Consider the following 13,944-nt stretch of genomic DNA (forward strand, 5'->3'; position numbering starts at 1 on the left):
CGCAATTTTACCTTTCGAAACTTGAAATGGTACTAAAGCGAGGAATTAGCTGTGAATCTTTTTGAAAATTTACCTTTCGAGACTTGAAATGGTACTTAATCGGGGAATTAGCCGTGAAACTTCTTGAAATTTTACCTTTCGAAACTAGAAATGGTACTAAAGCGAGGAATTAGCTGTGAAACATTTTGAAAATTTACCTTTCGAGACTTGAAATGGTACTTAAGCGGAGGAATAAGTGTGGATTAGTCCTTTATCACCAGATCGGTCAAGCATAGTGTTGTGGAGCGTAGTGAAGTATTGTGGAGCGTAGATGAAGGTGAGTGGTTTTTGAATTGCGATAAATGTAAATGTGGTATATGTGATAAATATATGGTATAAGTATTTTTTGCTCTTTATTTTAAGGCAGTGTGTGGTGTTGTGATGTTAGGCGATCGGTGTGAGTGTGTGTTGTGGAGCTGACCTTCCATCTGCCTTCCATCTGCCTGCGGTAGCGAGCGCATCACCGTGTATTCCTGTGGATCGGTATGTGGAGCGATGGAGAGCCGTGATAGCAGTGGTATATGTGATAAATATATGGTATAAGTATTTTTTGCTCTTTATTTTAAGGCAGTGTGTGGTGTTGTGATTTTAGGCGATCGGTGTGAGTGTGTGTTGTGGAGCTGACCTTCCATCTGCCTTCCATCTGCCTGCGGTAGCGAGCGCATCACCGTGTATTCCTGTGGATCGGTATGTGGAGCGATGGAGAGCCGTGATAGCAGTGGTATATGTGATAAATATATGGTATAAGTATTTTTTGCTCTTTATTTTAAGGCAGTGTGTGGTGTTGTGATTTTAGGCGATCGGTGTGAGTGTGTGTTGTGGAGCTGACCTTCCATCTGCCTGCGGTAGCGAACGCATCACCGTGTATTCCTGTGGATCGGTGTGTGGAGCGAGGGAGAGCCGTGATAGCAGTGTGCGGCGGATGTGTTGGAGAGTAAGGACAGAGTTGGAGTGTAATAATGTATGTTGTAATTTATTTAAAGTATTAATAAATGGTGTGTGTATAATAGGATAAGTATAGGATGTGCGGCGCAGTGCAGTTTGCAGTGTGCGGCGGATGTTTTGGAGAGTTAGGAGAGAGTTGTAGTGTAATAATGTAAGATGTAATTTATTTAAAGTATTAATAAATGGTGTGTGTATAATAGGATAGGTATAGGAGGTGTAGGGGGCGTGGCCGGGGAAGTGTGTCGTATAGGTACTGGCCACCCCCCCACCCCCTGTCGGATAGGTATAGGAGGTGTAGGGGGCGTGGCCGGGGAAGTGTGTCGTATAGGTACTGGCCACCCCCCCACCCCCTGTCGGATAGGTATAGGAGGTGTAGGGGGCGTGGCCGGGGAAGTGTGTCGTATAGGTACTGGCCACCCCCCCACCCCCTGTCGGATAGGTATAGGAGGTGTAGGGGGCGTGGCCGGGGAAGTGTGTCGTATAGGTACTGGCCACCCCCCCACCCCCTGTCGGATAGGTATAGGAGGTGTAGGGGGCGTGGCCGGGGAAGTGTGTCGTATAGGTACTGGCCACCCCCCCACCCCCTGTCGGATAGGTATAGGAGGTGTAGGGGGCGTGGCCGGGGAAGTGTGTCGTATAGGTACTGGCCACCCCCCCACCCCCTGTCGGATAGGTATAGGAGGTGTAGGGGGCGTGGCCGGGGAAGTGTGTCGTATAGGTACTGGCCACCCCCCCACCCCCTGTCGGATAGGTATAGGAGGTGTAGGGGGCGTGGCCGGGGAAGTGTGTCGTATAGGTACTGGCCACCCCCCCACCCCCTGTCGGATAGGTATAGGAGGTGTAGGGGGCGTGGCCGGGGAAGTGTGTCGTATAGGTACTGGCCACCCCCCCACCCCCTGTCGGATAGGTATAGGAGGTGTAGGGGGCGTGGCCGGGGAAGTGTGTCGTATAGGTACTGGCCACCCCCCCACCCCCTGTCGGATAGGTATAGGAGGTGTAGGGGGCGTGGCCGGGGAAGTGTGTCGTATAGGTACTGGCCACCCCCCCACCCCCTGTCGGATAGGTATAGGAGGTGTAGGGGGCGTGGCCGGGGAAGTGTGTCGTATAGGTACTGGCCACCCCCCCACCCCCTGTCGGATAGGTATAGGAGGTGTAGGGGGCGTGGCCGGGGAAGTGTGTCGTATAGGTACTGGCCACCCCCCCACCCCCTGTCGGATAGGTATAGGAGGTGTAGGGGGCGTGGCCGGGGAAGTGTGTCGTATAGGTACTGGCCACCCCCCCACCCCCTGTCGGATAGGTATAGGAGGTGTAGGGGGCGTGGCCGGGGAAGTGTGTCGTATAGGTACTGGCCACCCCCCCACCCCCTGTCGGATAGGTATAGGAGGTGTAGGGGGCGTGGCCGGGGAAGTGTGTCGTATAGGTACTGGCCACCCCCCCACCCCCTGTCGGATAGGTATAGGAGGTGTAGGGGGCGTGGCCGGGGAAGTGTGTCGTATAGGTACTGGCCACCCCCCCACCCCCTGTCGGATAGGTATAGGAGGTGTAGGGGGCGTGGCCGGGGAAGTGTGTCGTATAGGTACTGGCCACCCCCCCACCCCCTGTCGGATAGGTATAGGAGGTGTAGGGGGCGTGGCCGGGGAAGTGTGTCGTATAGGTACTGGCCACCCCCCCACCCCCTGTCGGATAGGTATAGGAGGTGTAGGGGGCGTGGCCGGGGAAGTGTGTCGTATAGGTACTGGCCACCCCCCCACCCCCTGTCGGATAGGTATAGGAGGTGTAGGGGGCGTGGCCGGGGAAGTGTGTCGTATAGGTACTGGCCACCCCCCCACCCCCTGTCGGATAGGTATAGGAGGTGTAGGGGGCGTGGCCGGGGAAGTGTGTCGTATAGGTACTGGCCACCCCCCCACCCCCTGTCGGATAGGTATAGGAGGTGTAGGGGGCGTGGCCGGGGAAGTGTGTCGTATAGGTACTGGCCACCCCCCCACCCCCTGTCGGATAGGTATAGGAGGTGTAGGGGGCGTGGCCGGGGAAGTGTGTCGTATAGGTACTGGCCACCCCCCCACCCCCTGTCGGATAGGTATAGGAGGTGTAGGGGGCGTGGCCGGGGAAGTGTGTCGTATAGGTACTGGCCACCCCCCCACCCCCTGTCGGATAGGTATAGGAGGTGTAGGGGGCGTGGCCGGGGAAGTGTGTCGTATAGGTACTGGCCACCCCCCCACCCCCTGTCGGATAGGTATAGGAGGTGTAGGGGGCGTGGCCGGGGAAGTGTGTCGTATAGGTACTGGCCACCCCCCCACCCCCTGTCGGATAGGTATAGGAGGTGTAGGGGGCGTGGCCGGGGAAGTGTGTCGTATAGGTACTGGCCACCCCCCCACCCCCTGTCGGATAGGTATAGGAGGTGTAGGGGGCGTGGCCGGGGAAGTGTGTCGTATAGGTACTGGCCACCCCCCCACCCCCTGTCGGATAGGTATAGGAGGTGTAGGGGGCGTGGCGGGGAAGTGTGTCGTATAGGTACTGGCCACCCCCCCACCCCCTGTCGGATAGGTATAGGAGGTGTAGGGGGCGTGGCCGGGGAAGTGTGTCGTATAGGTACTGGCCACCCCCCCACCCCCTGTCGGATAGGTATAGGAGGTGTAGGGGGCGTGGCCGGGGAAGTGTGTCGTATAGGTACTGGCCACCCCCCCACCCCCTGTCGGATAGGTATAGGAGGTGTAGGGGGCGTGGCCGGGGAAGTGTGTCGTATAGGTACTGGCCACCCCCCCACCCCCTGTCGGATAGGTATAGGAGGTGTAGGGGGCGTGGCCGGGGAAGTGTGTCGTATAGGTACTGGCCACCCCCCCACCCCCTGTCGGATAGGTATAGGAGGTGTAGGGGGCGTGGCCGGGGAAGTGTGTCGTATAGGTACTGGCCACCCCCCCACCCCCTGTCGGATAGGTATAGGAGGTGTAGGGGGCGTGGCCGGGGAAGTGTGTCGTATAGGTACTGGCCACCCCCCCCACCCCCTGTCGGATAGGTATAGGAGGTGTAGGGGGCGTGGCCGGGGAAGTGTGTCGTATAGGTACTGGCCACCCCCCCACCCCCTGTCGGATAGGTATAGGAGGTGTAGGGGCGTGGCCGGGGAAGTGTGTCGTATAGGTACTGGCCACCCCCCCACCCCCTGTCGGATAGGTATAGGAGGTGTAGGGGGCGTGGCCGGGGAAGTGTGTCGTATAGGTACTGGCCACCCCCCCACCCCCTGTCGGATAGGTATAGGAGGTGTAGGGGGCGTGGCCGGGGAAGTGTGTCGTATAGGTACTGGCCACCCCCCCACCCCCTGTCGGATAGGTATAGGAGGTGTAGGGGGCGTGGCCGGGGAAGTGTGTCGTATAGGTACTGGCCACCCCCCCACCCCCTGTCGGATAGGTATAGGAGGTGTAGGGGGCGTGGCCGGGGAAGTGTGTCGTATAGGTACTGGCCACCCCCCCACCCCCTGTCGGATAGGTATAGGAGGTGTAGGGGGCGTGGCCGGGGAAGTGTGTCGTATAGGTACTGGCCACCCCCCCCACCCCCTGTCGGATAGGTATAGGAGGTGTAGGGGGCGTGGCCGGGGAAGTGTGTCGTATAGGTACTGCCCACCCCCCCACCCCCTGTCGGATAGGTATAGGAGGTGTAGGGGCGTGGCCGGGGAAGTGTGTCGTATAGGTACTGGCCACCCCCCCACCCCCTGTCGGATAGGTATAGGAGGTGTAGGGGGCGTGGCCGGGGAAGTGTGTCGTATAGGTACTGGCCACCCCCCCCACCCCCTGTCGGATAGGTATAGGAGGTGTAGGGGGCGTGGCCGGGGAAGTGTGTCGTATAGGTACTGGCCACCCCCCCACCCCCTGTCGGATAGGTATAGGAGGTGTAGGGGGCGTGGCCGGGGAAGTGTGTCGTATAGGTACTGGCCACCCCCCCACCCCCTGTCGGATAGGTATAGGAGGTGTAGGGGGGCGTGGCCGGGGAAGTGTGTCGTATAGGTACTGGCCACCCCCCCACCCCCTGTCGGATAGGTATAGGAGGTGTAGGGGGCGTGGCCGGGGAAGTGTGTCGTATAGGTACTGGCCACCCCCCCACCCCCTGTCGGATAGGTATAGGAGGTGTAGGGGCGTGGCCGGGGAAGTGTGTCGTATAGGTACTGGCCACCCCCCACCCCCTGTCGGATAGGTATAGGAGGTGTAGGGGGCGTGGCCGGGGAAGTGTGTCGTATAGGTACTGGCCACCCCCCCACCCCCTGTCGGATAGGTATAGGAGGTGTAGGGGGCGTGGCCGGGGAAGTGTGTCGTATAGGTACTGGCCACCCCCCCACCCCCTGTCGGATAGGTATAGGAGGTGTAGGGGGCGTGGCCGGGGAAGTGTGTCGTATAGGTACTGGCCACCCCCCCACCCCCTGTCGGATAGGTATAGGAGGTGTAGGGGGCGTGGCCGGGGAAGTGTGTCGTATAGGTACTGGCCACCCCCCCACCCCCTGTCGGATAGGTATAGGAGGTGTAGGGGGCGTGGCCGGGGAAGTGTGTCGTATAGGTACTGGCCACCCCCCCACCCCCTGTCGGATAGGTATAGGAGGTGTAGGGGGCGTGGCCGGGGAAGTGTGTCGTATAGGTACTGGCCACCCCCCCACCCCCTGTCGGATAGGTATAGGAGGTGTAGGGGGCGTGGCCGGGGAAGTGTGTCGTATAGGTACTGGCCACCCCCCCACCCCCTGTCGGATAGGTATAGGAGGTGTAGGGGGCGTGGCCGGGGAAGTGTGTCGTATAGGTACTGGCCACCCCCCCACCCCCTGTCGGATAGGTATAGGAGGTGTAGGGGGCGTGGCCGGGGAAGTGTGTCGTATAGGTACTGGCCACCCCCCCACCCCCTGTCGGATAGGTATAGGAGGTGTAGGGGGCGTGGCCGGGGAAGTGTGTCGTATAGGTACTGGCCACCCCCCCACCCCCTGTCGGATAGGTATAGGAGGTGTAGGGGGCGTGGCCGGGGAAGTGTGTCGTATAGGTACTGGCCACCCCCCCACCCCCTGTCGGATAGGTATAGGAGGTGTAGGGGGCGTGGCCGGGGAAGTGTGTCGTATAGGTACTGGCCACCCCCCCACCCCCTGTCGGATAGGTATAGGAGGTGTAGGGGGCGTGGCCGGGGAAGTGTGTCGTATAGGTACTGGCCACCCCCCCACCCCCTGTCGGATAGGTATAGGAGGTGTAGGGGGCGTGGCCGGGGAAGTGTGTCGTATAGGTACTGGCCACCCCCCCACCCCCTGTCGGATAGGTATAGGAGGTGTAGGGGGCGTGGCCGGGGAAGTGTGTCGTATAGGTACTGGCCACCCCCCCACCCCCTGTCGGATAGGTATAGGAGGTGTAGGGGGCGTGGCCGGGGAAGTGTGTCGTATAGGTACTGGCCACCCCCCCACCCCCTGTCGGATAGGTATAGGAGGTGTAGGGGGCGTGGCCGGGGAAGTGTGTCGTATAGGTACTGGCCACCCCCCCACCCCCTGTCGGATAGGTATAGGAGGTGTAGGGGGCGTGGCCGGGGAAGTGTGTCGTATAGGTACTGGCCACCCCCCCACCCCCTGTCGGATAGGTATAGGAGGTGTAGGGGGCGTGGCCGGGGAAGTGTGTCGTATAGGTACTGGCCACCCCCCCACCCCCTGTCGGATAGGTATAGGAGGTGTAGGGGGCGTGGCCGGGGAAGTGTGTCGTATAGGTACTGGCCACCCCCCCACCCCCTGTCGGATAGGTATAGGAGGTGTAGGGGGCGTGGCCGGGGAAGTGTGTCGTATAGGTACTGGCCACCCCCCCACCCCCTGTCGGATAGGTATAGGAGGTGTAGGGGGCGTGGCCGGGGAAGTGTGTCGTATAGGTACTGGCCACCCCCCCACCCCCTGTCGGATAGGTATAGGAGGTGTAGGGGGCGTGGCCGGGGAAGTGTGTCGTATAGGTACTGGCCACCCCCCCCACCCCCTGTCGGATAGGTATAGGAGGTGTAGGGGGCGTGGCCGGGGAAGTGTGTCGTATAGGTACTGGCCACCCCCCCACCCCCTGTCGGATAGGTATAGGAGGTGTAGGGGGCGTGGCCGGGGAAGTGTGTCGTATAGGTACTGGCCACCCCCCCACCCCCTGTCGGATAGGTATAGGAGGTGTAGGGGGCGTGGCCGGGGAAGTGTGTCGTATAGGTACTGGCCACCCCCCCACCCCCTGTCGGATAGGTATAGGAGGTGTAGGGGGCGTGGCCGGGGAAGTGTGTCGTATAGGTACTGGCCACCCCCCCACCCCCTGTCGGATAGGTATAGGAGGTGTAGGGGGCGTGGCCGGGGAAGTGTGTCGTATAGGTACTGGCCACCCCCCCACCCCCTGTCGGATAGGTATAGGAGGTGTAGGGGGCGTGGCCGGGGAAGTGTGTCGTATAGGTACTGGCCACCCCCCCACCCCCTGTCGGATAGGTATAGGAGGTGTAGGGGGCGTGGCCGGGGAAGTGTGTCGTATAGGTACTGGCCACCCCCCCACCCCCTGTCGGATAGGTATAGGAGGTGTAGGGGGCGTGGCCGGGGAAGTGTGTCGTATAGGTACTGGCCACCCCCCCACCCCCTGTCGGATAGGTATAGGAGGTGTAGGGGGCGTGGCCGGGGAAGTGTGTCGTATAGGTACTGGCCACCCCCCCACCCCCTGTCGGATAGGTATAGGAGGTGTAGGGGGCGTGGCCGGGGAAGTGTGTCGTATAGGTACTGGCCACCCCCCCACCCCCTGTCGGATAGGTATAGGAGGTGTAGGGGGCGTGGCCGGGGAAGTGTGTCGTATAGGTACTGGCCACCCCCCCACCCCCTGTCGGATAGGTATAGGAGGTGTAGGGGGCGTGGCCGGGGAAGTGTGTCGTATAGGTACTGGCCACCCCCCCACCCCCTGTCGGATAGGTATAGGAGGTGTAGGGGGCGTGGCCGGGGAAGTGTGTCGTATAGGTACTGGCCACCCCCCCACCCCCTGTCGGATAGGTATAGGAGGTGTAGGGGGCGTGGCCGGGGAAGTGTGTCGTATAGGTACTGGCCACCCCCCCACCCCCTGTCGGATAGGTATAGGAGGTGTAGGGGGCGTGGCCGGGGAAGTGTGTCGTATAGGTACTGGCCACCCCCCCACCCCCTGTCGGATAGGTATAGGAGGTGTAGGGGGCGTGGCCGGGGAAGTGTGTCGTATAGGTACTGGCCACCCCCCCACCCCCTGTCGGATAGGTATAGGAGGTGTAGGGGGCGTGGCCGGGGAAGTGTGTCGTATAGGTACTGGCCACCCCCCCACCCCCTGTCGGATAGGTATAGGAGGTGTAGGGGGCGTGGCCGGGGAAGTGTGTCGTATAGGTACTGGCCACCCCCCCACCCCCTGTCGGATAGGTATAGGAGGTGTAGGGGGCGTGGCCGGGGAAGTGTGTCGTATAGGTACTGGCCACCCCCCCACCCCCTGTCGGATAGGTATAGGAGGTGTAGGGGGCGTGGCCGGGGAAGTGTGTCGTATAGGTACTGGCCACCCCCCCACCCCCTGTCGGATAGGTATAGGAGGTGTAGGGGGCGTGGCCGGGGAAGTGTGTCGTATAGGTACTGGCCACCCCCCCGACCCCCTGTCGGATAGGTATAGGAGGTGTAGGGGGCGTGGCCGGGGAAGTGTGTCGTATAGGTACTGGCCACCCCCCCACCCCCTGTCGGATAGGTATAGGAGGTGTAGGGGGCGTGGCCGGGGAAGTGTGTCGTATAGGTACTGGCCACCCCCCCACCCCCTGTCGGATAGGTATAGGAGGTGTAGGGGGCGTGGCCGGGGAAGTGTGTCGTATAGGTACTGGCCACCCCCCCACCCCCTGTCGGATAGGTATAGGAGGTGTAGGGGGCGTGGCCGGGGAAGTGTGTCGTATAGGTACTGGCCACCCCCCCACCCCCTGTCGGATAGGTATAGGAGGTGTAGGGGGCGTGGCCGGGGAAGTGTGTCGTATAGGTACTGGCCACCCCCCCACCCCCTGTCGGATAGGTATAGGAGGTGTAGGGGGCGTGGCCGGGGAAGTGTGTCGTATAGGTACTGGCCACCCCCCCACCCCCTGTCGGATAGGTATAGGAGGTGTAGGGGGCGTGGCCGGGGAAGTGTGTCGTATAGGTACTGGCCACCCCCCCACCCCCTGTCGGATAGGTATAGGAGGTGTAGGGGGCGTGGCCGGGGAAGTGTGTCGTATAGGTACTGGCCACCCCCCCACCCCCTGTCGGATAGGTATAGGAGGTGTAGGGGGCGTGGCCGGGGAAGTGTGTCGTATAGGTACTGGCCACCCCCCCACCCCCTGTCGGATAGGTATAGGAGGTGTAGGGGGCGTGGCCGGGGAAGTGTGTCGTATAGGTACTGGCCACCCCCCCACCCCCTGTCGGATAGGTATAGGAGGTGTAGGGGGCGTGGCCGGGGAAGTGTGTCGTATAGGTACTGGCCACCCCCCCACCCCCTGTCGGATAGGTATAGGAGGTGTAGGGGGCGTGGCCGGGGAAGTGTGTCGTATAGGTACTGGCCACCCCCCCACCCCCTGTCGGATAGGTATAGGAGGTGTAGGGGGCGTGGCCGGGGAAGTGTGTCGTATAGGTACTGGCCACCCCCCCACCCCCTGTCGGATAGGTATAGGAGGTGTAGGGGGCGTGGCCGGGGAAGTGTGTCGTATAGGTACTGGCCACCCCCCCACCCCCTGTCGGATAGGTATAGGAGGTGTAGGGGGCGTGGCCGGGGAAGTGTGTCGTATAGGTACTGGCCACCCCCCCACCCCCTGTCGGATAGGTATAGGAGGTGTAGGGGGCGTGGCCGGGGAAGTGTGTCGTATAGGTACTGGCCACCCCCCCACCCCCTGTCGGATAGGTATAGGAGGTGTAGGGGGCGTGGCCGGGGAAGTGTGTCGTATAGGTACTGGCCACCCCCCCACCCCCTGTCGGATAGGTATAGGAGGTGTAGGGGGCGTGGCCGGGGAAGTGTGTCGTATAGGTACTGGCCACCCCCCCACCCCCTGTCGGATAGGTATAGGAGGTGTAGGGGGCGTGGCCGGGGAAGTGTGTCGTATAGGTACTGGCCACCCCCCCACCCCCTGTCGGATAGGTATAGGAGGTGTAGGGGGCGTGGCCGGGGAAGTGTGTCGTATAGGTACTGGCCACCCCCCCACCCCCTGTCGGATAGGTATAGGAGGTGTAGGGGGCGTGGCCGGGGAAGTGTGTCGTATAGGTACTGGCCACCCCCCCACCCCCTGTCGGATAGGTATAGGAGGTGTAGGGGGCGTGGCCGGGGAAGTGTGTCGTATAGGTACTGGCCACCCCCCCACCCCCTGTCGGATAGGTATAGGAGGTGTAGGGGGCGTGGCCGGGGAAGTGTGTCGTATAGGTACTGGCCACCCCCCCACCCCCTGTCGGATAGGTATAGGAGGTGTAGGGGGCGTGGCCGGGGAAGTGTGTCGTATAGGTACTGGCCACCCCCCCACCCCCTGTCGGATAGGTATAGGAGGTGTAGGGGGCGTGGCCGGGGAAGTGTGTCGTATAGGTACTGGCCACCCCCCCACCCCCTGTCGGATAGGTATAGGAGGTGTAGGGGGCGTGGCCGGGGAAGTGTGTCGTATAGGTACTGGCCACCCCCCCACCCCCTGTCGGATAGGTATAGGAGGTGTAGGGGGCGTGGCCGGGGAAGTGTGTCGTATAGGTACTGGCCACCCCCCCACCCCCTGTCGGATAGGTATAGGAGGTGTAGGGGGCGTGGCCGGGGAAGTGTGTCGTATAGGTACTGGCCACCCCCCCACCCCCTGTCGGATAGGTATAGGAGGTGTAGGGGGCGTGGCCGGGGAAGTGTGTCGTATAGGTACTGGCCACCCCCCCACCCCCTGTCGGATAGGTATAGGAGGTGTAGGGGGCGTGGCCGGGGAAGTGTGTCGTATAGGTACTGGCCACCCCCCCACCCCCTGTCGGATAGGTATAGGAGGTGTAGGGGGCGTGGCCGGGGAAGTGTGTCGTATAGGTACTGGCCACCCCCCCACCCCCTGTCGGATAGGTATAGGAGGTGTAGGGGGCGTGGCCGGGGAAGTGTGTCGTATAGGTACTGGCCACCCCCCCACCCCCTGTCGGATAGGTATAGGAGGTGTAGGGGGCGTGGCCGGGGAAGTGTGTCGTATAGGTACTGGCCACCCCCCCACCCCCTGTCGGATAGGTATAGGAGGTGTAGGGGGCGTGGCCGGGGAAGTGTGTCGTATAGGTACTGGCCACCCCCCCACCCCCTGTCGGATAGGTATAGGAGGTGTAGGGGGCGTGGCCGGGGAAGTGTGTCGTATAGGTACTGGCCACCCCCCCACCCCCTGTCGGATAGGTATAGGAGGTGTAGGGGGCGTGGCCGGGGAAGTGTGTCGTATAGGTACTGGCCACCCCCCCACCCCCTGTCGGATAGGTATAGGAGGTGTAGGGGGCGTGGCCGGGGAAGTGTGTCGTATAGGTACTGGCCACCCCCCCACCCCCTGTCGGATAGGTATAGGAGGTGTAGGGGGCGTGGCCGGGGAAGTGTGTCGTATAGGTACTGGCCACCCCCCCACCCCCTGTCGGATAGGTATAGGAGGTGTAGGGGGCGTGGCCGGGGAAGTGTGTCGTATAGGTACTGGCCACCCCCCCACCCCCTGTCGGATAGGTATAGGAGGTGTAGGGGGCGTGGCCGGGGAAGTGTGTCGTATAGGTACTGGCCACCCCCCCACCCCCTGTCGGATAGGTATAGGAGGTGTAGGGGGCGTGGCCGGGGAAGTGTGTCGTATAGGTACTGGCCACCCCCCCACCCCCTGTCGGATAGGTATAGGAGGTGTAGGGGGCGTGGCCGGGGAAGTGTGTCGTATAGGTACTGGCCACCCCCCCACCCCCTGTCGGATAGGTATAGGAGGTGTAGGGGGCGTGGCCGGGGAAGTGTGTCGTATAGGTACTGGCCACCCCCCCCACCCCCTGTCGGATAGGTATAGGAGGTGTAGGGGGCGTGGCCGGGGAAGTGTGTCGTATAGGTACTGGCCACCCCCCCACCCCCTGTCGGATAGGTATAGGAGGTGTAGGGGGCGTGGCCGGGGAAGTGTGTCGTATAGGTACTGGCCACCCCCCCACCCCCTGTCGGATAGGTATAGGAGGTGTAGGGGGCGTGGCCGGGGAAGTGTGTCGTATAGGTACTGGCCACCCCCCCACCCCTGTCGGATAGGTATAGGAGGTGTAGGGGGCGTGGCCGGGGAAGTGTGTCGTATAGGTACTGGCCACCCCCCCACCCCCTGTCGGATAGGTATAGGAGGTGTAGGGGGCGTGGCCGGGGAAGTGTGTCGTATAGGTACTGGCCACCCCCCCACCCCCTGTCGGATAGGTATAGGAGGTGTAGGGGGCGTGGCCGGGGAAGTGTGTCGTATAGGTACTGGCCACCCCCCCACCCCCTGTCGGATAGGTATAGGAGGTGTAGGGGGCGTGGCCGGGGAAGTGTGTCGTATAGGTACTGGCCACCCCCCCACCCCCTGTCGGATAGGTATAGGAGGTGTAGGGGGCGTGGCCGGGGAAGTGTGTCGTATAGGTACTGGCCACCCCCCCACCCCCTGTCGGATAGGTATAGGAGGTGTAGGGGGCGTGGCCGGGGAAGTGTGTCGTATAGGTACTGGCCACCCCCCCACCCCCTGTCGGATAGGTATAGGAGGTGTAGGGGGCGTGGCCGGGGAAGTGTGTCGTATAGGTACTGGCCACCCCCCCACCCCCTGTCGGATAGGTATAGGAGGTGTAGGGGGCGTGGCCGGGGAAGTGTGTCGTATAGGTACTGGCCACCCCCCCACCCCCTGTCGGATAGGTATAGGAGGTGTAGGGGGCGTGGCCGGGGAAGTGTGTCGTATAGGTACTGGCCACCCCCCCACCCCCTGTCGGATAGGTATAGGAGGTGTAGGGGGCGTGGCCGGGGAAGTGTGTCGTATAGGTACTGGCCACCCCCCCACCCCCTGTCGGATAGGTATAGGAGGTGTAGGGGGCGTGGCCGGGGAAGTGTGTCGTATAGGTACTGGCCACCCCCCCACCCCCTGTCGGATAGGTATAGGAGGTGTAGGGGGCGTGGCCGGGGAAGTGTGTCGTATAGGTACTGGCCACCCCCCCACCCCCTGTCGGATAGGTATAGGAGGTGTAGGGGGCGTGCCGGGAAGTGTGTCGTATAGGTACTGGCCACCCCCCCACCCCCTGTCGGATAGGTATAGGAGGTGTAGGGGGCGTGGCGGGGAAGTGTGTCGTATAGGTACTGGCCACCCCCCCACCCCTGTCGGATAGGTATAGGAGGTGTAGGGGGCGTGGCCGGGGGAAGTGTGTCGTATAGGTACTGGCCACCCCCCCACCCCCTGTCGGATAGGTATAGGAGGTGTAGGGGGCGTGGCCGGGGAAGTGTGTCGTATAGGTACTGGCCACCCCCCCACCCCCTGTCGGATAGGTATAGGAGGTGTAGGGGGCGTGGCCGGGGAAGTGTGTCGTATAGGTACTGGCCACCCCCCCACCCCCTGTCGGATAGGTATAGGAGGTGTAGGGGGCGTGGCCGGGGAAGTGTGTCGTATAGGTACTGGCCACCCCCCCACCCCCTGTCGGATAGGTATAGGAGGTGTAGGGGGCGTGGCCGGGGAAGTGTGTCGTATAGGTACTTGGCCACCCCCCCACCCCCTGTCGGATAGGTATAGGAGGTGTAGGGGGCGTGGCCGGGGAAGTGTGTCGTATAGGTACTGGCCACCCCCCCACCCCCTGTCGGATAGGTATAGGAGGTGTAGGGGGCGTGGCCGGGGAAGTGTGTCGTATAGGTACTGGCCACCCCCCCACCCCCTGTCGGATAGGTATAGGAGGTGTAGGGGGCGTGGCCGGGAAGTGTGTCGTATAGGTACTGGCCACCCCCCCACCCCCTGTCGGATAGGTATAGGAGGTGTAGGGGGCGTGGCCGGGGAAGTGTGTCGTAT

General features: G+C 62.2%; 1 long non-coding RNA gene across 1 annotated transcript; it reads left to right on the top strand.

Annotated features, from left to right (window-relative positions):
• Positions 1-255: 255 nt before the first annotated feature.
• Positions 256-1,237, top strand: LOC128304812 (uncharacterized). Its single transcript, XR_008287426.1, has 4 exons — positions 256-316; positions 403-522; positions 607-726; positions 811-1,237. It is a non-coding gene; the product is annotated as an uncharacterized LOC128304812 (long non-coding RNA).
• Positions 1,238-13,944: the final 12,707 nt, after the last annotated feature.

This window comes from Anopheles moucheti, chromosome 3 (genome assembly GCF_943734755.1).
Source record: "Anopheles moucheti chromosome 3, idAnoMoucSN_F20_07, whole genome shotgun sequence".
Taxonomy (NCBI): domain Eukaryota; kingdom Metazoa; phylum Arthropoda; class Insecta; order Diptera; family Culicidae; genus Anopheles; species Anopheles moucheti.